Consider the following 23,986-nt stretch of genomic DNA (forward strand, 5'->3'; position numbering starts at 1 on the left):
TCTCTGCCCAGACCAAGAGAGGGCTTGGCATGTCAGCAATTAGCCAAGTTGGCAGGGAATTTATTACAACTTAATAGAGAAGTGTCTCTTCAAGCGAGAGGCAGAGCAGCTGTGACTCCAGGTGACACAAGTGGCCTGCCCTCTAGTTTGATTCAAGTTCCTATAGGCAGGGGAAGATTGATTAATTTTAATTCGAGGGATGGAGTCCCTGCGTGGTCCTAGGGCACTGCGAGATTCCCCTCATCATTTTTCATACACATGAAATGTCTTATACGTGACTATCTCCCCAGTTCCTCCCCCAGGCAGAAGGTGAGCCCCAGAGAGGAGGTCTCATCTGCCTTGCTCACCTGTGTCTAACTTCCAGCACCTGTCTCACTGTCTGGCAGGTTATACTACTCGAAACATGTTTGGGGGGACTACTGCAGAATCAGGGGTTATGCACAAGATAGCTGCTAAGGGCATCCATACGTTGTATGTAGAAGGAACTAGACCCTTAATTGTTTCGACAATCAGATTCCTCTGAAAGAGTTACCAAGTCCCAGGCACCTGTAACTCAGGAGGACGCCTACATGAGGAAACAGAAGAGCCAGGTCCATGTCTTTTCTTCCATGAACCGCAAGAAGCATTCCAATGTATCGTGCACTTGTTTGTCTCAAACTTGAAAGATTGAAGGAAATTGACTCAACTTCATCACCCTCATTTGGTCTCGGCATCTAAAGACTTCTCCCTTCAAGTACATTGTCTAGGAGGCAGTAGGGGGCAGGGTTGTGAGCAACAGGCTTAGAGTCTAATGAACCAGGAATCAAATGCCAGGTCATCTACCTTCCAGCTGTGTGAGCTGCGAGAGTTTTGTTGACCTCTCTGAACTTCATTTTCTTCATCTGTGAATTGGGAATATTAAATGTGCAGTGTTGCGCTGCTTAAATGAGGTAAAAGTGAAAGTTGCTAGTGTAGCGCTTTGGCACATCGTGTCTTAAGAATATATATATATATATATATATATAAAATTTCCCTTGGGGAAAATCTTTAACCTTGAAAGTCTAAAAGTAGTGCCAGCTATGCAGCCCCCAAGGTATTTGCATGAGGAGTGATAAATTGATAAATTCTGCCCATGGATGGCTGCCCACTGAACAGTGTCTCTGTTCACTGATATAGAACCATCTCCCTGTGAGATTAGGAGATTCTAGAGCACAACTCCAGGCAATGAGGCAGAGGGGCCCGCCCAGGAGTCCCAGGAACACATTCCCAGCACCAGGCAGGACCAGTCAAGGCTGGAAAGGATACCTGCATCCTAACGAAGTATGTGCACAGGCTGTCCCTAAAGGGGGTTTTTTTCTTCTGCTTTGGATGGGCCAGAGAGGTCCCTTCCCAGCCAAGAGTCCAGGTTTTCTGGGCTGAAGTAGAAATCCTAGAAAGACCAAGGTTCCACATGATAATCCAAGGACCGGGACACTAGGGAATCGATTAAGCATGTCCCCTGTGGCTCCTCTACCTGTCTCCTGTTGGGCTCCTTTCCTCCCTTGTGGCATCTTTCTTGTCAGAGGGGCTTTTGGTACTTCAAGCTCTCTCACTATGGCAACTTCTTTCCCCATCAAAACTTATCCATACCTGGACCAACTCTCTGAACCTAGTTGTTCTGACAATAGGACTCATATGAAAGAGTTATGGGGGTCATCGTTTGCAATATGTGACAACTTACATCAACTAGGTGCTTCTTAAAGATACTGCCTGCATTTTCTGGGCTGTAGGACTAGAAATCGTGCCCATTCTGCCTCCAGGATCTTCTGTCTTTCCATGATGTCTGGGGGAGTGGTCATAAAGTTTCAGTATTTATTATCTCTGATCTATGCCAATCGCCTGGCTCCATTTTATGAATGAGAAATCTAAGATTTTGAAGGCAAAATTACTTCTCCCAAGTCTCAGGACCTGGGAGAGTGGGGGTGGGAGACAATTCTCTTGACCTCTTTCTATCTGCTTGTGCCTAATTCTAGAATCTTTCCATTCAAAATGTGAGCTGTAGACCAGCAGCATCAGTGTCACCTGGGAGTTTGTTAAAAATGCAGAATCTCAAATCCAACCTGAGACCTATTGAAATGGAATCTCCATTTTCACAAGATCCCCAGTTGATTCATATGCTATTTAGAATTGGAAAAGCACTGGTTTAGAACTCACATTTCCCCCCCACCCCACCCCCTTGGCCCCATCTCCTTTCTCATCATTATTTCAACCCCAAGAGTCTGTGAACCTCTGAGACTGAATTTAGCACAATCTCAACATACAATGTTCAAGAGTCCTGGTGTCATTATATACAGCACAATTTTCTGGTGGAAGAACTTTCTTCCCGGTTTTCTGGTATTTTTTTTTCCTTTGTTTAAAGTTCTAAAAGAAAAGCCTCATTAATGGAGTTCTTTTTAGAATGGGCAGGAGAATCCACCACCTTGAACTTCTAGCAGGAAAGGTATGATAGACACTTAATAAATAATCATAACTGGGTAGTGATATGTATGTGAAAGCACTTACCAAATTATTAAGCAGTGCACAAATGTTACTGATTATAATTTCCAGGCTGTAGGATCACAGAATGAGATCCTTCATGAGCCCATTCAGAGTGAAAATGTTTCTCAAGAATATAATGTGAAACTTAAAGATTTTTTTTTTAAAGATTTTATTTTTTTATTCATGAGAAATCCAGAGAGAGAGAGAGGCAGAGACACAGGCAGAGGGAGAACCAGGCCTCCTGCAGGGAGCCCCATGTGGGTCTCCATCCCAGGTCCGGGGGATCATGCCCTAAGCAGAAAGCAGATGCTCAACCGCTGAGCCACGCAGACATCCCGAAACTTAAAGGTTTTAAATTATTCTCACTTTATAGACATGTAAGTCACCAGAATAGTGGTTGTGAACTCTGGTTATGCATCCAAATAACTTGGGGAGCTTTATTTAGGAGTTTTATTTTAGAAATAGGTAAGCCTGGGCTTGGCCCTTGATTCTATTTCTTGAGGTCTTGAGGGTCTGGGCTGGGCAATGTTTTATTTTTAAACACTCCCAGGTGATTCTAATACACAGTGAGGGGATCCCTGGGTGGCGCAGCGGTTTGGCGCCTGCCTTTGGCCCAGGGCGCGATCCTGGAGACCCGGGATCGAATCCCACATCGGGCTCCCGGTGCATGGAGCCTGCTTCTCCCTCTGCCTGTGTCTCTGCCTCTCTCTCTCTCTCTCTATGTGACTATCATAAATAAATAAAATTAAAAAAAAATAATAATAATACACAGTGAGCTTGGAGAACCACTGAAGTGGAAAGTTGTTAGTTCCAGGTTTATAGTAAATGAATGTGAGTGAGCATTTTATCCATATTTATGATATGGCTAAAGTCCAAATTTTCTAATTTCTGAATCTTAATGATGATCAAATCACCAGGAGATACCTTACCCACCAAACTGAAATACTACTGGCTGCCAATTCCAAACAGTATTAACTTGATAACGACAAGTTTGTTTGCCCTTCAGTCTCTTACCATTTAATGTGGGCCAGCTAACATTCATGGCACCAAGAACTGACCTAAATTCTGACAGCATATTTGTGTACAGGCTTGTACTTCGGTGTCAACACTGAATTTTCAAATTCCATATGGTTTTTACTCTGGTGATTAGACATCTTGACAACACGGGTTTGAAAGAATATTGATGAGGATCTAGCAGACTGAAGTTCTAGGCAATGTTCTTTCTTGGAGTTGTCTGATGTTGGGTCAGTTTCCTGCTGTGAAAAATGAGGGTGTTGGACCAGCAGTTATTGAATCTGGCTGACCGTCAGATTCACCTGGAGGGCTTTGCAAAACCACAGATTTCAAGGCCCCAGAGCTACCAGTTGAAACTTCTGGAGTGTTTGTATATGTCTGTGTGGGGAAGAGTGGGAGGCAGGGTTGGGAAGCAGGATTTTTTTTTAAGATGTATTTATTTTAGAGAGGGGGGAGGAGCAGAGGGACAGAATCTTTACGCAGATTCCACGCTGAGCTCGATGCAGGGATCCGGAAGCAGGGCTCGATCTCAGGACCGTGAGATCATGACCTGAGCTAAAATCACAAGTCAGTCACTTAACTGACTGAGCCACACAGGTGCCCCTAGAAAGCAGGATTTTTAAAAGAATCCTAAAATTGATTGGGAAATTAACTGTGTTTGTGATCCATTGGACAAGATAAGCTCCTACATCCTTCTCCACTCTAGGAATCTATGACGTTAGACCTAGTTGGTTAAATTCCTTTGTCTGGAGAAGCTGGTCTAGGGGCAGGGCCTGGCCAGAGGGCTGGGTCTACTGAAGGATAAAACAGAAAACGGAACACTCACAAAAGAACTGTCATCTTTGCCTCCTGCACGTGTCTCAAGATTCTGTGTTCATATGGCCTCTGCTCGTTTTTTGGTCACTTATATTGCTAAATGTCGAATGGTCATCTTATCACATTACCTTTAAAAAGGGTTGAAAAGGTACTTTTGGGGACTAATGTTCTTAGAATAGTTTTCCTCACTTTCCCTACTATCTACCTCACCTCGCTACTGCTCTGAGTTTTACTGTGCAAGAGAATTATTTCTGGGATACTTGTTTAAAATACAGGTTCTGGGGCCACCTGGGTGGCTCAGTGGGTAGAGCATGTGATTCTGTCTGATCTTGGAGTCATAAGTTCCAGCCCCACACTAGGCCTAGAGCTTACTTAAAACAAAACAAAACAAAACAAACAAAACGCAGCCTTTCTCAGGCTCTTTGATGATAAAGACATCCTGAATCTGTCAACAAATGAATGGGTAAAATGTGATGTAGCCATACAATGCAATAATACTCAGCCATAAAAAGAAGTAAAGTACTGATAACATGCTGCAACATGGATAAGTCTTGAAAACATTTTACTAAGTGGAAGAATTCAGATACAAAAGGCCACATAGTGTACGATTCCATTAATACAAAATGTCCAGAATAGGGGAATCCATAGAGACAGAACCTTGATCAGTGGTTGCCAGGAGTTTGGAGGGAGAGAGGAATGTGGAATGAGTGCTAATGGATAGAGGTTTCTCTAAGAGTGATGAAATGTTCTCAGAAAGTGGTGATAGTTGTGTAACTTTGTGAATATATTAAAAATCATTAAATTATATACTTTAAAAGGGTGAGTTTTTTGGCATATGAATTATATCTTTAAGAAGAGAAACAGGGGCATCTGGCTGGCTCAATCCATAGAACACACAACTATTTATCTCAGGGTTGTGAGTTTGAGCCCCAGGTTGGGTGTAGAGATTACTTAAAAAACAAAATATTTTTTTAAAAATACAAAAAAAAAAAAAGAAAAAAGAAAGAAAAGAAAGAAAGAAAGAAAGAAAGAAAGAAAGAAAGAAAGAAAGAAAGAAAGAAAATAACCTAGGCAGTTGTTTAAAAAAAGCAGATTCCTAAACCCTACCCAAGACTGATGAGTTAGCACCTCTAGGGAAGAACCTAAGAATCTGATTTTAATAAATGCCCTATGTGATCCTTCTCATAAGGGAAGTTTAAGAAAAGTTCCTTGGTACACTGAAGGCCTGAGCCATCCTCTGCATGGACTCTTGGCACTCCATCTGTGGTTGGCAGCCTCTAAGATGGTCCTCATGATCCCTGCCTCCTAGTATTCTGCTCCCCTTGAGTGTGGACTGGGTTTGTTGACTCACTTATAATGATTACAATACAAAAAAAGTGATGGATATTACTTTCAATATTAGGTTTTGAAAAGATCATGGCTTCCATCCAAAGAATATATACAAATGGCCAATAGCATATGAAAAGACCCTTAATGTCACTCATCAGTAGAGAAATGCAAATCAAAACCATAGTGAGATAATCACCTCACACCCATTAGGATGGCCACTATGAAACAAAACAAAACAATGGAAAATAATGTGTTGGTGATGATATGGAGAAATTAGAACACATCTGTACTCAGATGTGCTGCTATGGAAAACAGTATGGAGGGTCCTCACATATTAAAAATAGAAATACCATCTGATCCAGCAATCCTACTTTTGAGTATATACCCAAAGGAATTGGAAGCAGGATCTTAAAGAGATATTTGCACACCCATGTTTACTGCAGCACTATTCACAATAGCTAAGGGGTGGAAGCAACTCAAATGCCCATTGACAGATGAATGGATAAAGAAAATGTGCTGTAATGCATATGATGGGATATTATTTGGCCTTAAAAAAGAAGGCAATCCTATTACATATTATAACATGGATGGACTGGAAGACATCATACTTCGTGAAATAACCCAGTCACCAAAAGAAAAATACTGTATGATTCCACTTAATGCGAGGCACATAGAGTAATCAGATTCACAGAGAGCGAAAGTTGAATGGGGGTTGCCAGGGGTGGAGGGGAATGAGGAGTTGTTCAATGAGTATAGAGTGCTGGTTTTGCAAGATGGAAAAGTTCTGGAAATCTGAGTACAATGTGAATATATTTAACCCTACGGAACTGTGCACTTAAAAATGGTTAAGATGGTTAAAAAAAAAAATCATAGGGGTGCCTGGGTGACTCAATCAGTTAAGTGTCTCGACTCTTGATTTTGACTCAGCTCATGATCTTGGGGTTGTGGGATTGAGCCCTGCATCAGGTTCTGTCTTGGGTGTGGAGCCTGCTTAAGATTCTCTGTCTCCCTCTCCTTTTGCCCCTCCCATGCCCACACCTCACCACATGCTCTCTCTCAAAAAAAAAAAAAAAAAAATTTGTGGCTTCCATTGTAGACTCTTACTCTCTCTTGATACGCCACCCCCTCTGTGGCCCTCCAGCCCATGCCATCTTTCAGATCCCCAGCTGTCATGCTGGGAGGACACTTGGGCAGACTATGGAGTGACCCATCAGGTGAAGAGCAGAGGCTTGCCAGTAATATCTCAGTGAACTTGGATGTGGGTCCTCTGAGGCCTGTCAACATGTGAATAAACTTGGAAGTAGATCTTTAACCCCCCCAGTTGAAACTTCAGATAAATTGTAGCTCTCACAAAAGGCTTGACCTCACAATCAACTTTTAGGGTAGGGACACTCAACTGAGCTGCATCTGAATTCTGACACACCGAAGCTGTGGCATCACGATGATTCATTGTTTTAAACTGCTAAATTTTGGGGTAATTTGCTATGCCGCAATAGATAATTCATACGCTATCAAATGCATTTTGCTCAGTGAGATTGTAGTGTGTGCAGACCCCACCAGGGCACTGGCTGCAATCCCATTTTTCAGGATATAAAACTGTATATATATTTTGGTAAGCCAAATAATAGGTCCCCCAAAATGTCCACATCCTAATCCCTGCAATGTGTGAATACAGTATGTCCCATAGTAATAGGGACTTTGTAGATGTAATTAAGATTACAAATTTTAGGGGTTCCTGGGTGTCTCAGGGGGCTAAACATCTGACTTCAGCTCAGGTCATGATCTCAGGGTCCTGGGATCAAGGCCCGAGTCAGGATCCCTGCTCAGCAGGGAATCTGCTTGTCCCTCTCCCTCTTCCACTGTCTCTACATATCCCTCTGCTCATGGTCTCTCTCTCTCTTTCAGAAAAAAAAGAAAAAAAAAAGATTAAAAACTTTAAAATAGATTACCCTGGATGATCCAAGTGGTCCCAATCTAATCGTATGAACCCTTAAAAGCAGGGAACTTTCTCTGGCTGGAGGTAGAAGAGATTTGGCAGAAGTAGAAGTTGGTGAGATTCCAAGTGTGAGAGGGACCCCACCAGTGACAAAGGCTTGGTGGGGAATGTGAAAAGCATGAGTTTGAATGTGGGCAGTCTCTAGGAGCAAAGACCAACTGAAGCCAGCAAGAAACTAGGGACGTCAACCCTACATCTGTAAGGAACTGAATTCAGCCAGAATTTGAATGGGCTTGGAAGTGATTCATCCCAAAGTCTCCAAAAAGGAATGCAGCCCTGCTGACACCTTGATTTTGGCCTTTGAAACCCAGAGCAGAGCAACCGATCCAGCCACCTGGGATTTCAAATCTATAGAGATGCAGGATAATAAATCTCTATTACTTTCAGTTACAAAGTTTGGGGTAATTTGTTATGGCAGCAATAGAAAATGAACGTATTTATGTGTATGAGATATTTATTGGTTTTCAGTCCCTTCCCACCAGGTATCATAGCTATGCAGATGGTGCACGGTATTATTTATCATTTTCCACTTATCCTGCTGAAGCAGTCATTCACTATCTTAGTACCTCTCTGTATTGCAGGCTTGAGTGTACCATGCATTGTTTTTCAGGGATCTCTGGGAAAGACACTCATTTTTCGGGAGCCTGGTGTCTGGCTAGGGCAAGACTGCGTGCGTGCTGCTTGTTTCTGAGGCTACTGATCAATACTTACCATTAGGACGACAACTCCATGCATCACTAAACTTTGACCTCAGTGCCCCAGAGCAGTCCCAAGATGCCAATTGATGTCCAGGCAATATACATATTCCTCAAACGCAATATCCCTTTCATTGACTTCCCTGAATTAAATTTTAGAGGCTTCAGTGATGGCAAAATAATGTTGCTAATGTACCGGCAAGCCCAGGATATTCAGAAAGGATGCTTGGATAAAAGTAATTGTGTTTATGCTTTTTAAAAAGATCTTTTGGATGGGCATTGTGTTTGGATTGTTGATCAGCTGTCCCTGCCTTGTATACAGTGGGTGGTGTGGGCATAAAGTGTCCCTTAAGTCCATTGTGAAAATAAGTACACACCTAGAAGCCAAAGACCTCAAAACAAGTGGTTGGCTCCCCTGAGAAATCACAAGACAGGGCTACAAAGAATTGTGTTAATTGCATTTCTTTTTTATCTACAACTTTTGGAATTTTATTTCCCCAGAAGTATGTATTTTCTAGGGAATTCCTGAGAATGGTCTCCCATCACATAACATCCTGGTGCTCTGAGTAAAAGGAGATGATACTCCTGTTTTCCTGGATCTGTTCAAATGAGTTCAATTGCCAAACAGTTGTTTGGATTAAAACCAAACGGTTAATTTAATCAGGCGTTCAAGAGGCAGTTATTTTGATTAAAGGAATCGTATCTGAATGGCCTTTGGCAGCTTCTTATCTCCAGTCAGTGGGTCTCACACATATAGCTCTTCCGTGGAACCAGGGAGCATCAATTGCTTCAGTAAAAAGGGGTTTACTGGAAGAGAAGACTCATGAAACCCCATTGAAAAAAGTGTAGTTGAGCCTCATAAGAACTGAATAGCTATTAGGAACCAAAAGGCTACTCCCTCCATCTCTTTCGTGTCTTTCTAGAGCTACCTGGCCTCCCATCATTGCTTTGCTCTGAAATTCTCTGCTTACCCACTGGTGTGCTGAGAAATCTAGCAGTCTCGAGTTAATATTACCTTTGATATTGTACTCACCACCATGATTAATTTCATCCTGAGTCTGAATTCTAAGACACTCAATTTTAAATTCCCTGGAAAGAATTTTTGATTGGCTTGGTCTGGTCAGTGGTCTAGCTCTGGTCCAGTCAGCTGTCCCCAGGATGAGTCAGGTGTCATAAGACATGACAGAAGGGCTGGCCCCTCCAGGTAATGGATGAAGCAGGGAGGAAATAAATGAGAGATGCTTCCAGAATTTTTTCTGAACTGATAATAGCAGATGCCCCTTTGCCATGTCTTTTGTTACCAATCTGCAAACTCTTTAAGGGTGGAGGATTTTTTTCGTCTTTATCTTCACCACCATACTTAAGCCAATACCGCATCTATAGATTCTCGATAAGCAAAAAAAAAAAAAAAAAAAAGATAAAGTTGGTCATGATCACTTCCAGTCATACACACATGGCTCTTAACATGCTGACCACCTCAGCTGGATGCTGGGGCAAGAAGTAAAGAGGTGTCACATGGGATGACTACTCTGGAGTTCTTTCTTCTAGCACTGCTTGGGTTAATAGTAACTAGTATGTATTCTCCATTTTCCAAGGGGCAAGCATAATATAAAGTGCTTTAGGTGTCACTATCTCACTTATCCACTATGATAACCTGTGAGAAAATTGGAGTTCAGAGAAGTTAAGTAACTTGCCCAGGGTCACACAGCTCAAAAGTACTGTGGCCAATTCTAAACTGAGACCTCGAGCCCACCCTCCAAAGCCTTTCATTTCCCTTCTACCTCTGTTAGGAGGAGTTGGGAATGAGGCTGAGAGGTGTTGGCTGGGTCAATGCCAATTTTGTGAACTAAATAAAATTGTTCTGTGCTAACAGTTTTTGAAAGCTTTTTGAACACGGCCTTGGGCCTTTCATGGTTCTGAGGTTTTCCAACAACTCCTCTTAATTGAGTCTTCCTAAGCTGAGCTGCTGGATTTAAGTAATGCAACAAGAAAAGAGTTCTCAGATTCTTTCTTTCCCTTTAAGCTAGGTGAGAATGTGTTCCCCAGCTTTCTGCTTTTAAACCCTAGAAAACATTCTGGGAATCTGAGACAAGACCTGAATCAGTGCTGCCATTTTTCCTTGTGCTTTGCACAGTGAGGGCTGAAATCCAGGCCGCCTTCAGGCATTATGTATTATATCCTGGCACCAGGTTGTGTTGCTCGGAGGAAGAGGTGCCATGTTCTAATTCACATCTTAGGCCACCCTTTGGGTGCACTGTGTGCTAGGGGAGGGTCAGACAGGTATAATGTTGTTTCAGATTCCCTCTGATTTAAGTTTTGATTATGACTTGTGATAATGCCATTTCTGGATCATACCTAGTGTCTAGCAAGAGGAATCTAAATTTTGTTAGCCATTTTCAAGGGAGGGAGGGGTTGACGTTGGTGCCAGAACTGGGTTCCCACCTATTGGTGGGTGGGTGGGGTCTTCTCGCTGCTACTTCTCAGCTGGTCCTCCGGCTCTGTAGACACAGCCCTTAACCCAAACCCCAGGGGACAATCTTAGCAGTCTTGGGAATGGTGGGGAATGAAACAGGAACGTGGTTAGCAAAACAACTTGGTGAAGGCCCAATCTAGAGCCTATATTAACGCAGAGAAAGGCTGGCTTGCCTTAGGGTTCTCTCTTTCTGAAAAATCTCAAAGCCCCTTTACCCAACCCCCAGGGCACTATAGGCCTAGCTAAGGGGTGATATAGTATTTATGGCCTCTTTACTTTTATTTGTGGTACTGTTAAAATGCCTTTCCAACAACATGCTGCCATGATTTAATATGTATGTGTGCTCATCCTGAAATATATGCACTTTGGAATGCATTTGGAACAGAAATAGGATTTTAAAGAAATAGAAGATGGTGAGTTCCAAGAACCCCTTCCTTCTGCCTTTACCCTGGGTTCACTCAGTACCGGGAGCTGTGTATTCAGGCAGTACCTAGGGAGTCCCGGGCAGTAAGACGTTGTGGTTAGAGATGATCAGTCTGGAGGGACAGATCTGGGTGGGTTCAATGTCATCTCTGCCACTCACTAGCTATATAACCCTAAGTAAATTGCTTAAATGCTCCAAGCTTCCATTTCTTCATCTATAAAACAGAGATGATAAGTCTCTTCTCCATAACTTCACTGTGAGGTTCAGTGAGATGTTGCCCGTGGAATGCTGAGCACAGAGCAGAGAGCAATTAGCACTGTAAGCTCTCACTTCAAGATGTGAACCTAAATTTCCAGTTGAAAACCTGTTGAACAGCCGAGACTTTCTGTCCTCTTTTATTGGTGGTCCTCCTTTACTCCATATGAATGCCCTCAGAATGTAATCCTAGTCCCCCGCAACGTCATCTGCAACTTTGCTCCCACCAGGGAGACGTTCTGATTCCCAGGACAAGCACCTGGCCCGTGAGCACGCCTCGGCCTCCGGGAGGTCCTGGAGGTGCAGTGGAAGACCAGTGAGCTGGTTAACGAGGGTGTGAAGCTGGAAGGAATGGGCTGTCTGCTGGATGTGCTTTAGTTGCGAAGCTGTGTGGAGAAAATGAAATGCTGAAATCTCAGGACACTGGTAAAGAGGAAAGTTCAGGGCAGCACATTTCCATTCTCACATATAACTGCTTCCATCTCAGGGGTGTAACGAACCCCCCCAGTGGCTTCTTTGTATCAGAGGCAGTGGTAGAGTGTCATCAGTGTGGCCACTGACTTTGGGATGAGACAGTCCTGGGTTGGCGGCTACCAGCTGAGGGACTTCAGGCAAGTCATTGGACCTCCACACATAGTTTTCTCCTCTGTAAAATGGGCACATTAGTAGCATCTGTCCATCTCACTCATGTTTTGAAAATCGAGAGAATGTACATAAAGTGCCTGGCACAGAGTAAGCCCTCATTAAGTGTACTTCACTGCCAGCACTGTCATCGCAATTATTACCTACATCTTGATATTGCTGAGTATATAAGATCTGGGGAATAATCAGCCTTTAGGTAGTCAATAAGTGGTGGATATTATTATCATGTCTCAGCTGTGAATATTAATTATAAAAGCTAATCATTCTTTTCAAAGCTCCCCAAGGGCTTATCCCATTCTGTAAGGCAGCTGGTGTGTGCCCCTCACCCTATGAAAAGATACTACCAGTTGTCACCCCAACTACCAGTCCCCCTTCTTCCTTGTGAACAGAATACCAATTATATTCAAGCAACCATAGGCCTAACCCTAAGGAAAGAATAATGATTAGTGCAAGCCACTAATGGCAGTCCAGTTTACCTTCATCTTAATTGGTTTAAGAGAAGGCATGTGATAAGATAGAAGGGAAAGTCTCCCAATGAAAGGAGAGAGGAGTGTGATGTGATCCTCATTTTGGTCCCTGGCACCTTCTTCCTGCTTTAGGTAATGTCATGTGAGGATGTGATGCTTGGAGCTGCAGCTGCCATTTTGTGACCATGTGGTTACTAGAATGAGAGTGATAGAGCAAAAAAATAGAGTCGAGATTCTTGAAGACGTTGCTAAACTGCCAGATTGACTCCGAGGCTGCTTGCCTCCACACTTCTTTTCTGGTATACAATAACTGTTCTCATGGTTTGGCCTATTGTTAATCTGGCTTTCTGCTTAATTGAGTTTCTCCTTTTCTGTTTGCCAACCCTGCAGAATATCTGCTATTCAAATTCTTCCTCAGATATAAAGACATTCGGTTCCCATTTTCTTCTTCTACATTTGGGTAATTGAGTGTTTTTAAACAAATTCCACCCTCACCATTGTAGTGAAACTGCTCTTGAAAAGGTCACCAGTGACCTCTTGATTGACATGTCCGATGGCTTCATCTAATTTCACATCCTGCTTAACCTCTGCTGCAAAATAGTGAGAAGATTTATAGGTAGAGGTGAAAAGCGACAGCTTGACCACTTTCTTATTCTTAAAGTGAGGCCTTCCCTCTGTGGGTGTCACTGCTCTTTCTATACCTCCAGTCCATCCTCTGTGGTTTCTTCTTTTTCTGCCCCTCAACTCTGTGTGAACCCCGACATTCTGCCCTTTGTCTTCTCATCTCTTACCAGGTACTTTCCCTGAGTGCCTTCTCCACATTTAAGACTTTGGTTACCATCCTTAGGCCCTCGTGATTCCCACATCTGTGTCTCCAGATCTGCTTTTCTCCCAGTGAACAGGATGTGTCCACTTGGGTGTCCCCACAGGACCATCGACACCGTATTTGTAAACTGAACTATGTCCCCTACAAATTACTTCTCTTCTGTCACACACCTCACCACTCACACTAGCCCTCAGCTAGAAACTTCAATCATCCTAAGCGATTCCTTCTTTCCCAACACTCAATTAATCATCAAGAATAAAAATGTCTCTATTCTCAGGAGTCTGTTGCAGCTTCCCCATGTTCACTGCCATGGCCTCCAGTCATCATTTCTGTATTGCAAAAGTCTCTCACATGCCTCTAACCCACCCCCTCACCCCCTTTCTAATCATCTGCATTGCTGTTAGAGTGGATTTTCTAAAAACAAACAGAATCATGTCACCAGATCTAAAATTTTCCAAGGAGGCGGTGTGGGGAGATTGTATTAGCCATCACACCTTCCAGATAAAGTCCACACTTCAAAACGGCACAAAAAACCTTCTAGTTACTCTGGGAACAGATTGGACTTTGTGTTCTATCTCCTACCAACTCCCCTCTACCTTTCCTGCATTCTCAGCTAGAGCTCCTGGGTGGGACTCTTTCTCCTCATTATTTCAAATTCTGATTAGATGCTGGACTCCTATTCCCCAGCATTCTGAACTTCTAGCATCCTCCAGTTCTCAATCAAGCTGTACTTCTTCCCCAAAGCATTCCTCGAGCCAAGGACTAAACCAGAGTTTCTCAGCCTCAGCGTTATTGACATTTCGGGTTGGATAATTCTCTGTTGTAGAGTCTGTTGTAGGATGTTTGGCAGGATTGCTGGCCTCTACCTGCTGGATGTGAGCAGTACCCGCCTCCCCCAATTTCCACAGCCAAAAAAATGTGTCCAGACACTGTGAAATTTTCCCCAGAGGACAGAATCACCCCCTCCCCTGGTTGTAAGCCATTGAACTAAACCAAGTCCCCTCTTATTATCCCTTAGCCTCCTGTCCTTCTCTGATCATAATACCCTTGATATAGTCTTGAAGTGACTTGTCTGATTGTCTCATCTGTTCCAACAGAATGTTATCTCCAAAAGGGCATCTCCCAGGGCCTGGCACCCACTAGGCATATAGTATAGCTTCATGAAAGAGTGAGCTCCCTGATGGGAGCAAACTTGTCTGTTCTCTGCATAGTGCCCAGTGTGGTGCTGGCACATACAGGGCTCAATAAACATTTGTTGAAGGAAGGAATGATTCAATCATCCCATTCAAATGCTTCTCTCTCTGTGAATCTTTTATTAGTATCCCAGTCAAGGTTAGAGTCTTTTTTTCTCTTAACTCCATAGTATTTTGTGCATGCCCCTGTCCCCCCAGCACTTACTACATTGGATATTAGAATCAATTTGGTAATATATACTTGTGGAAATGAAATCATGTTCCCTGGGAGTGCTGGGGTGGCTCAGTGGGTTAAGCATTTGACTCTTGATTTTGGCTCCGTTCGTGATCTCAGGGTGGCGAGACCAAGCCCTGCATTGGGCTCTGTGCTCAGCACGGAGTCTGCTTAAGATTCTCCTCCTTTCCCTGTGATCCTCCCCGACGGTTTGCTTACACATTCATACTCTCTCTGTCTCTAAAAATTTAAAAAAAAAAATCGTGCTCTCTGTATCTTCGGGTCTCTCTCTAGAAACAGAAAAACTAGGGCCATTCCTGTGCCCAGGAATGTCATGATCTACCTTTTCCTTAAACGACTACACCTGTTCTGCCCCTGGCTGCTCTCAGCCACACCCACCACACACACACTCATCCATCTTCCTTAGCCGACTTCAAAGAGGAGGAAGAGCTCAGAGCTGCTGGGCATTGAGGACCCACACATCTGCTTCACGGCCCCGTTTTGCCTCTCTCTTCCCTGACTGTGCTCCCAGCAATGGCAATGAGTTCTGAGAGGTCTTAATAACATATGGTCCTCGCTCACAAGCCTCTTCCGGGGATGGGAAGCACCACATCTGCAACATGCCCACCACCCGATGGCTTGAAATGCAAGAGGCTATAGCAAACCCCATGGTGGAAAGGAGCCGGGATACTATTAAACAAATAAACATTCACAATGGTCAGAAAGGAGATCAGCCTTCTTTTGAGAGGAGTTCTGTACTCAGAGAAGAGTAGGGTAGCTTTTTGGGCACGTAGATGGTTAATATGCATTCTTTAGTCACAAAGTCCTGTGGGGAGAAGATGCCGAAGTGAATATTTATATTTGGCATCCAAGTCTCCGCATAAATAACAGCATAGAACCTGGTGTTTGGTTTGAGGTCAGCTCCGTTTAAACAGCTAGACCAGGTGCAGACACACATGCTGGACCTTTGAACTCCATGTGTTGCAATCCAGATGTGCGGCCGAGGTGATGAACTTGGGTCACTGATGGTGAGAGAGCGTATAGTGCTCTTCTAGCATCTTCCACGGGGAGCCCTGGACAGTAGACTTGGCCCTAAGCCCACTTTCCTCGCCAGAGTCAAGAAACAGTAGCAGCTGCAGTTGTTGCTAGGGATAAGAGATCATCCACTGGGGAGTTGAGATAGCCAGGACAGGGGGTGGGTAGCACGAGGGAGGTCACGAAATTGACCGTGCTTAGCCTCTGCCCACGTCTGAATCACTTGGAGACATTCTGCAATGGGAAAAATATTAGGCTTTTAATGACAGCCCTGACAAACATGATCCGTATGACCAAACCGGTCTCAAAAGCAACTGCTAATCATTTCTTAAAGGGGGATTTGTCAAACGGCATGTTTCTCCTAGGGTTTTCCTAGTCCCACACTTTGCCTCGAAAATGTGCACAGAGTGAGGGGTTTGAACTTTCTGAATTTAATGCAAAGCACATATGTTGTTTGGGTTTTGTTTGTTTTGTTTGTTTGTTTTTATGGTTGCAAAATATGTTATATAAAAAAAGAACCATATAGCAATAAAATGGTAACGTAAACACAAATCCTCCAAAAGCATGCAACATATTTCTAATGAAAGGAAACAACCACCTTCGCTTTACCCACAAAAAAATTAAAAATGATGAAGAGGGGCCGTTTCGTTCACAGATTGTAGAATCCTACTGTTTACTGCTCTCCAAATGAGTATTTTTGAGGCATGACTTAAAATGGGAATTTTCAAAACGAAGCAGCTCCTGGCATCGTGAAGAGAACGCTGATGTTGGTTGGCAGCCAGGCAACTTGAATTCTGGTTTTGACTGCTGACCCCCCGCTTCCTGGCTCCCAACCCCAGCACTCCACTCCAAGTGCTCTTGTCAAGGGTACCAGTGACCTTCTAATTGCTAAATCCAAAGGGCATTTTGTAGTCCACTTTTGACCCGACCTCTCTTCAGCAGATGACATAATTGCCCACTCTTTCCTCCTTGAAACCCTCTTGCTCTGTGCCTTCCATGACCCCATCCCATCCTGGTTATCCTCCGGCTTCCCCCTTCACTCCTCAGACACTCTCCAGGCTTCTCTTCTACACCAATGGCTAGGAGCAGCTGCTGTGGGCTGTGGTCATGTGGGGTTTTGTGGGCATTTTCTTATCAATTCTTCACAGCAGCTCTGGGAGGGGGTTCTTACTGGTTCCCTTTTATAGACAAGAAAAAGTAAGGCTCAGAGTGATGAAGGTTCAGAGTGATCTTCACCTTTTAGGTCAATGGCTAATAAGCAGCAGGACTGGACTTCCCATCTAGGTCTGTTTGAATCCAGAGTCAACTTCTCAACCATTAACGTTGCAATTTTTCTTCCTCGGGTAGCCCCTTAAATAGAGGTATTCTCCGGAGTTCTGTGTTTGGCTCCTTGTTCTTTCTGCTCTGTGCCCACAGGAGCACATTCACAGCTTTCATCATAGCACCTCTATGCTATCTTCAGCCAAAATCTGTCCTCTGCTCCTCATTTCCAACCGTTTCCAACATATCTCCATTTGCATGTGCCACAGTCACTTGTAGGGGTGGTGGATGATTGGCTGAAGCCAGTGATTGCTTAAGGAGTAGCATGTGACTCAGGCAAGGGAGATTTCTTTTTTCTTTCTTTCTTTCCTTTTTTTTTTTTGCAGGGGAGATTTCTGCAAATGTCTAGGAAAAGTTTTTCTCTCTCTTAAATAGACACATGAATGATGGTTTCTTTTCTCCTAGATATTGCTGTGCCTTGTAATATTAGAGTCATGACTACCATCTGTAACCATGAGAAATAGGTCAAATTCAACAAGAGAAGATGGTACCTGGGTCCTTAATGACCAGCTGACTAAATCTCACCTAGGACAGGGGCTTCCAACTATATTATAAATAATACATTTCCTTATTGCGTGTATGGGTTTTTGTTTTGTTTTGTTGTTACTTGCTGCTAAAAGCTTCCTAAGTGGTACATCAAATTCATCATATCTACAGCTCAACTCAATATCCCCTCCTCCAAACAGCCTCCCTTCCTATTACTCTAGTTCTACTGATATCACCATGGTTGACTCATTCACCCATGTCAGAAACCTGGGCATCATCCTTGACTCCTCCCTGTGCCTCACCCCCAAAGTCCAATCATGAATTAAGTCCAGGAGATTTGCAGGTGGCTGAGGACCATATAGGGGTTGAGCACAGTTAACTGTCCTCCTCTGTATGTGCAGATCCCTGCTCAGGTAGTGGGAGACAGGGCTTGGCTTTGCAGCTCCCCAGGAGCCAGGCCATGTGGACCAACAGCCAGGATCATGCATTCTAAACCAAGGTACTTTGGGCTGCCATGGCCAAGCTGTGCCCCAGCACCATCATGGCCATCCCCACCAAAATACTGTATGGCCTGTCCTGCATACCACCTAGAGAGCCACAGCAAGGCCAAGCCATTGGCCATCTGCCTGGGCTGAGTGGCCGACATCTTCAGGTTATGCTATGTGAGAGTACCTGAGGGGCTCCTGAAAGACTTTCTACCAAGACCAGTGGCCCTGGTGTTGCGATGTTCGGAGAAGCTCATTAAGGACCTGAACCCCTTTATTTCTCTTATGGGCATCTCGATTCCTGACCATTTCTTCATGTAGGATTTGGCCCAGATGTTTGGAGCACCATTTGCTATTATCAGTGCCGACCTCAGCTCTTAGGCCCGTTCTCAGAATGTCTTGGAATTCCTGTACTTCTGCTCTCACCTGTCCCTGGTCATTGATAGGGGACTAATTGAGGATGGCCAGAGCCATGAGTATTGCTTGGACAAGTCAAGTTAACATGTCTATACCTGGCAGGTTTGGTATCATTCAGCCTCGAACAGAAGTACGTGCTCCTCCCTAACAGGGATCCTGCTTGCGAATCCCGGTAAAAGGAAGGGCCCAAGGACTGAAGCTGGATGCTCTCTGTCTGTCTGCTGGTGACTGGCAAGACCTCATTTACAGAGACCAGGAGGGCTGCAACATCACTAGTCCAACTCCTTAAGGCAACATATCTCTCTGAACATTGTAGGCCAGGCCCCAAGCTGGGGTTTAGTCTTACACCTGGTGGGGGAGGTCTTATGTGTTATCTGTAATTTCATATATCAGCCAAAATCTCACTAGAGACTTTACTTGAGAATATTCCTAGGATGGCCTTATTTTTTTTTTAAGATTTTATTTATTTATTAGAGAGAGCAGGCTTGAGAGCACAAGGAAGGGGTTGGAGGGAGAGGGAGAAGCAGCCTCCCCGCTGAGCAGGGAGCCTGCCACAGGGCTTGATCCCAGGACCCCAGGATCATGACCTGAACTGAGAGCAGACACTTAACTGACTCCACCCAGGCGCCCCCTATACATTTCTTTTTAAAAAAATATTTTTGAAAAATAATTTAAAGAACAGATTTGGAATCTAGTCAGAGCCTCCTCTCTGATGGGTAGTGGCATTTAAGGTCCCAATCAGCTAGAGCACCAGCTGGTGCTGTTTAAAAGTCTCCAGTGACTAGAGAAGGCACATGTTTGTGCATCTGAAGCTGGGACCAGGTTAGGATAAAGACTGTTGAGCCTCAGGCCCAACACTATTTCCTCTGAACTGGGGGGGGTGGGGGGGAGTGCAGGGCGGGGGCAGGTGGTAGATTGTGCTTTAATGCCTGGTGGAGAGAGTCCTCATTTTGGACTAATGGTAGGAAGTGAGCTCAGTTGGAAGGGGTGGGAGTAGGGAGGTCCAAATTAAGAAAAATATTGGGGGGGCGCTTGGGTGGCTCGGTTAAGCCTCTAACTCTTGGTTTTGGCTCAGGTCATATCTCAGAGTCATGAGATCAAGCCCTGCATCAGGCTCTGCTATGAGCATGGAATCTGCTTAATATTCTCTCCCTCCTGCCCCTCCCCTGCTTGCAAGCATGCTCTCTCTCTCTCAAAAAAAAAAAAAAAAAAAAAAAAAGAAAGAAAACAAATCTCTTATTTTTCTTAAAAAAAAAAAAAAAGTCCAAGAGATTCTGCTTGAAGATGTCTTATTCTTTCTTCCCATTAACCCTCTCCTTGTCCCTTTCAGTTCTTTGCCATCTTTGCTGTCCTTCTGCACCCTTTCTCATTTTGAGAGGTCACCACGGTCTGTGTTGCTCCCAAGGAGATTTTTAAAACTCGGTACTAATCTTCTAGCTTCCTTAATTACAATGTGTCAATAGTCTACCCTTATCTTCAAGATAAACTCTGGCCAATGTGCAAGGTGTGTAAGCTGCATCAAGACAGGGCTCACCTCTCTGTACTGTCACCTCCTCTGCTCTGATCATTGTAGTTCGAACACACCGATTTCCTTGTGGTCCATGAGCCACTGTCCCTTAGTGTCATTGCAAGTATGGTTCCCTGGACCTGGGATACCCTCTCTGAGGCCTCCCTGGACTATCCTGACTGGCCAGCATGTTCTCGTGCACCTTGGTTTGCCTCTCCTATGACGTAGCCGGCATACATTTCAGGCATGCCAGGCATATCTTTCCTTATTTTCATCTCTTTCATCTTGATTTGTATTTTGAACCCCATCCCAAGTCAGTCTCCATCAGTCTGGGGCTCCCCTTTCTCTAGGGGTGAATCTAAGTTCTAGATACTCTAGTGTTGCAGTGCTGAAGGGAGGGGGGTTCCTGCCTGGTCTTGGGGCATCTGTTCATCACAGGTTGCCATAAAGACACTCCTGGTCTTCATGGTCCCTTCAAGTTGAGGAGTCATGGAGGCAATGCTTAGTCCATACTGGGTCCCTAGAATCTGCAAGGCAGCCTTGGCATTGTCCGCATGGATACTACTACCACTGCACCTGCTCTGAGGTCCTGCTGCCTTCTTGCCCACCCCCACCCTTTGCTCTCTGTCCCTCAGCTCTCTCCAATTAACTCCTTGTCTTCTCTCCCTCCGCCAGCACCTGTGAAGAGTTTTCTTGTCTAGAAAAAAGCGCTCCCCTCCACTTCCTTCTTTGGGACATTTGTTTATCCCCCTACCCGCCCTGGGTTGCCCCTAGGGGAACTTTGTGAGTTTAGAATTATGGAACACAAGAGGCCGAGACTGACAGGTCCTTTTTTCTTCTACTCTGTCAGATTTCTTCCTTAAGACAGAGAGCACAGGCCCAATAAACTGCTTGGGAAAGGAGAAAAAAGAACACTTGTAACTATGATCACCTGGCCATCAGGGTGCTTACCACCCTGGAAATGATCTGCATGTGTACCCATTTCTTCCAGATTGTGTGCTCCAGGGGCCAAAACCTGCCATGTCCTTTATCCTGGTATTATCAGCCTCTGGTATCAGGCCCATAGGAGGTGCCTTGTAAATAGCTATCAAAGCTAAAAATGAAAGTAAGAGGAGGAGTGGTCTTGAAAGTCAAGGACACCTGAATGAATCCTGCCAGCTCGATATGCTTGCCTCAATAGGTGGCGTGGGGCAAAATCCTTTACTTCTCTGTGCATGGGCAGGAGCAACAGGGAGAGGGCACAGAGAGGGGTTGGGGGACTCTGTGCTCCTCAAAGGTCTCTGATTTCTACATTCCCTTCTTCCCAGGCTTCCCAGGTTCTGGCTCCATGTTACCCTCTCCCCTCACCCTTCAGTTGGCCCAAACTTCTATATCATATGCCTCTCCCCCGACAAATTCAGTTTGTGCATACATAGATTTTTTGCTTGTGCTCTTTCAGGTTGGGTCCCTTCCCTTCCTCCATTGAATGACTTTCAGGATTCTTGAGTTCCAGGGATTCCATTTGTGATGAAATGCAAAGAACTTGGAATTCTGGTTCCACCATGCCCTGGCTCTGGGATGTTGGACAAGTATCTGAGTGTCAGATTCCAGATTCCCATCTTCCAGATGGGAATGATGACTAACTCAACTAGATCCTTTAGGACAAGGGCTTGGGAGCCCAGACTGCCTGGATTTGAATCCTAGCCTTGCCACTTTACAGATGTGCAACTCAGGGCTGTGACTCTACTTTGTCTTGCATTCCTTATTCATAAAAAGGGCACCTTCACAGAACCCACCTCATGGGGTTTTGTTAGCATTCATTCATGAAAGCATCTGAAGCTTTCAGCAGCACACCTGAGCAAGCACTCCATACAGGTTGATTATCACTATCCCATGGGTGGCCTCTCTTTAGCCACCTACAAACTCATGACACGTGTCCTACTAGTGTGCATGGGGTGCTGTAACAAAATACAACAGACTGGGTGACTTAACAGAAATTTTTCTCTCATTGTGGAGGCTGGAAGTCTGAGATGATGGTCAGCAAGGTTGGTTTCACCAAGGGCCTCTGGTTGACTTGCAGACAGCCTCTATGTCACTAGGTCCTCATATGGCCTTTCCTCTGTGTGCATACATCCCTCATGTTTCTCCTGTCTTGTAAGTAAACCAGTCACATTGGATTAGGTCCCAGTGTAAAGGCCTCATTCTAACTTAATCACTGCTTTCAAGGCCCTGTCTCCAAATGCAGTCACATTCTGGGGTCCTGGGGGGTTAGGGTTTACTCTATGAATTTGAGGAAGAACACAGTTCAGTCCATGACAATGTATCAACAGACCTCCAACATTAGATGTTCCTGTGGGTGAGCCTCGTTTTTTTTTTTTTTTTTTTTTAATTTATTTATTCATGAGAGACACATACACACACAGAGGCAGAGACACAGGCAGAGGGAGAAGTAGGCTCCATGCAGGGAGCCCGACGTGGGACTTGATGCCGGGTCTCCAGGATCAGGCCCTGGGCTGAAGGCGGCTCAAAACCCCTGAGCCACCCAGGCTGCCCAAAGCCTCGTTCTTAATTCAACTCTTAATGAATTCCAGGATGTTTGGGTTCCATGGGTTCCTTCTGTGGGAAAGTGGAGGTAGCTTGCCATCAGAAAAGCAAATTTTGAAAGTTTAAAACCTGCTTGTTGGGGACACCTGGGTGGCTCAGCAGTTGAGCATCTGCCTTCAGTTCAGGGCATGATCCTGGAATCCCATTGGTTTCCCTGCAGGGAGCCTGCTTCTCCCTCTGCCTATGTCTCTGCCTATCTCTCTGTGTGTCTCATGAATTTAAAAAAAAAAAAAACAAACCTGCTCATGGGTCTATGGCCTTAGGCAAGTCATGTGTCCTGCATGAGCCTCAGTGTGCACATCTTCATTCTAAGATGGACGATGGTAACTCTCACGGAGGAGAGGCATGTGTGAAAGCCCTCTGTAATCTCAATGCTCCCTCCCCCCAGGTTTTTTGCCTCTGAGCTAAAAGGACACAAGTAGCTAGATTGATTGTCTTGACTCTCCATTTTAGCCTCCAAATTCTGTGACTCTGATTCTAAAGGTAGAAAGTATCAAGGACAAGCTGCTGGGGAAGCAATTTCTGTGTCCAAAGCAACAATAGATATTGTCAAATCAATGAAGGAAATCACACTATCATAGGGAACCCTCACTCTGCATATTCCTAAGGCCCCAAATGGAGCAGTGCCAAAGTGCATCATTCATTCCCTGGGTTTTGGCACACATGTCTTGTCTGATTCGGCAAGAACTCACTATAATGTGGGCTCCTGAACTAGGTATAACAGAGCCAGAAAATCTGTGTTTAGGAGGACCCTGGGACCTTCTGTCAGAAAGGGTCGCTTGAACTTCACCTTCCTCAGGCAACCTCCCAAACTGGCTGGTTCTTTGTCAATGAAAGCTGTGTTTCAGAAGCAGCACAGTGAAGACAGAAATTAAGAGGTAGAGGTGGGGGTGCCTGGGTGGCTTAGTCAAGTGTCTGACTCTTGGTTTCAGCTCATGATCTTAAGGTCTTGGGATCCAGTCTGGTATCAGGCTCCGTGCTCAGCGCAGAATCTGCTTCAGATTGTTTTCCCTTCTTCCTTTCTTTCTCTCTCTTTCTCTCTCTCTCTTTCTGTCTCTCAAATAAATAAATAAATAAAATCTTTTAAAAAAAGAAAAAAGAGGTGGAGCTGCAAAATCAGATGCTGAATTTGAACTCAAACCCTGTCCCTGACTCTAGGCCAATCACTTCCCTGACTCAGATTCTTCAACTGTCAAATAAGGCGATAAGGCGATAACAATAGTTCTTACCTCACTGGGTCCTTTGGGGCTTCAAGGGGGTAATAGATGTAAAAGTGCTTCATTCATTCCACAATACTATGTGGAGGAACATTT

General features: G+C 44.5%; 1 long non-coding RNA gene and 1 pseudogene across 1 annotated transcript; one reads left to right on the plus strand and one right to left on the minus strand.

Annotated features, from left to right (window-relative positions):
• Positions 1–15,558: 15,558 nt before the first annotated feature.
• LOC144291201 (uncharacterized) lies at positions 15,559–21,583 on the minus strand. The gene is made up of 2 exons (XR_013358527.1): positions 21,502–21,583; positions 15,559–16,109 (listed from the first exon to the last, which is right to left on the minus strand). It is a non-coding gene; the product is annotated as an uncharacterized LOC144291201 (long non-coding RNA).
• Positions 17,123–18,731, plus strand: LOC144291057 (threonylcarbamoyl-AMP synthase pseudogene; annotated as a pseudogene).
• Positions 21,584–23,986: the final 2,403 nt, after the last annotated feature.

The sequence above is a fragment of the Canis aureus genome, chromosome 19 (genome assembly GCF_053574225.1).
Source record: "Canis aureus isolate CA01 chromosome 19, VMU_Caureus_v.1.0, whole genome shotgun sequence".
NCBI classification, from domain to species: Eukaryota; Metazoa; Chordata; class Mammalia; order Carnivora; family Canidae; genus Canis; species Canis aureus.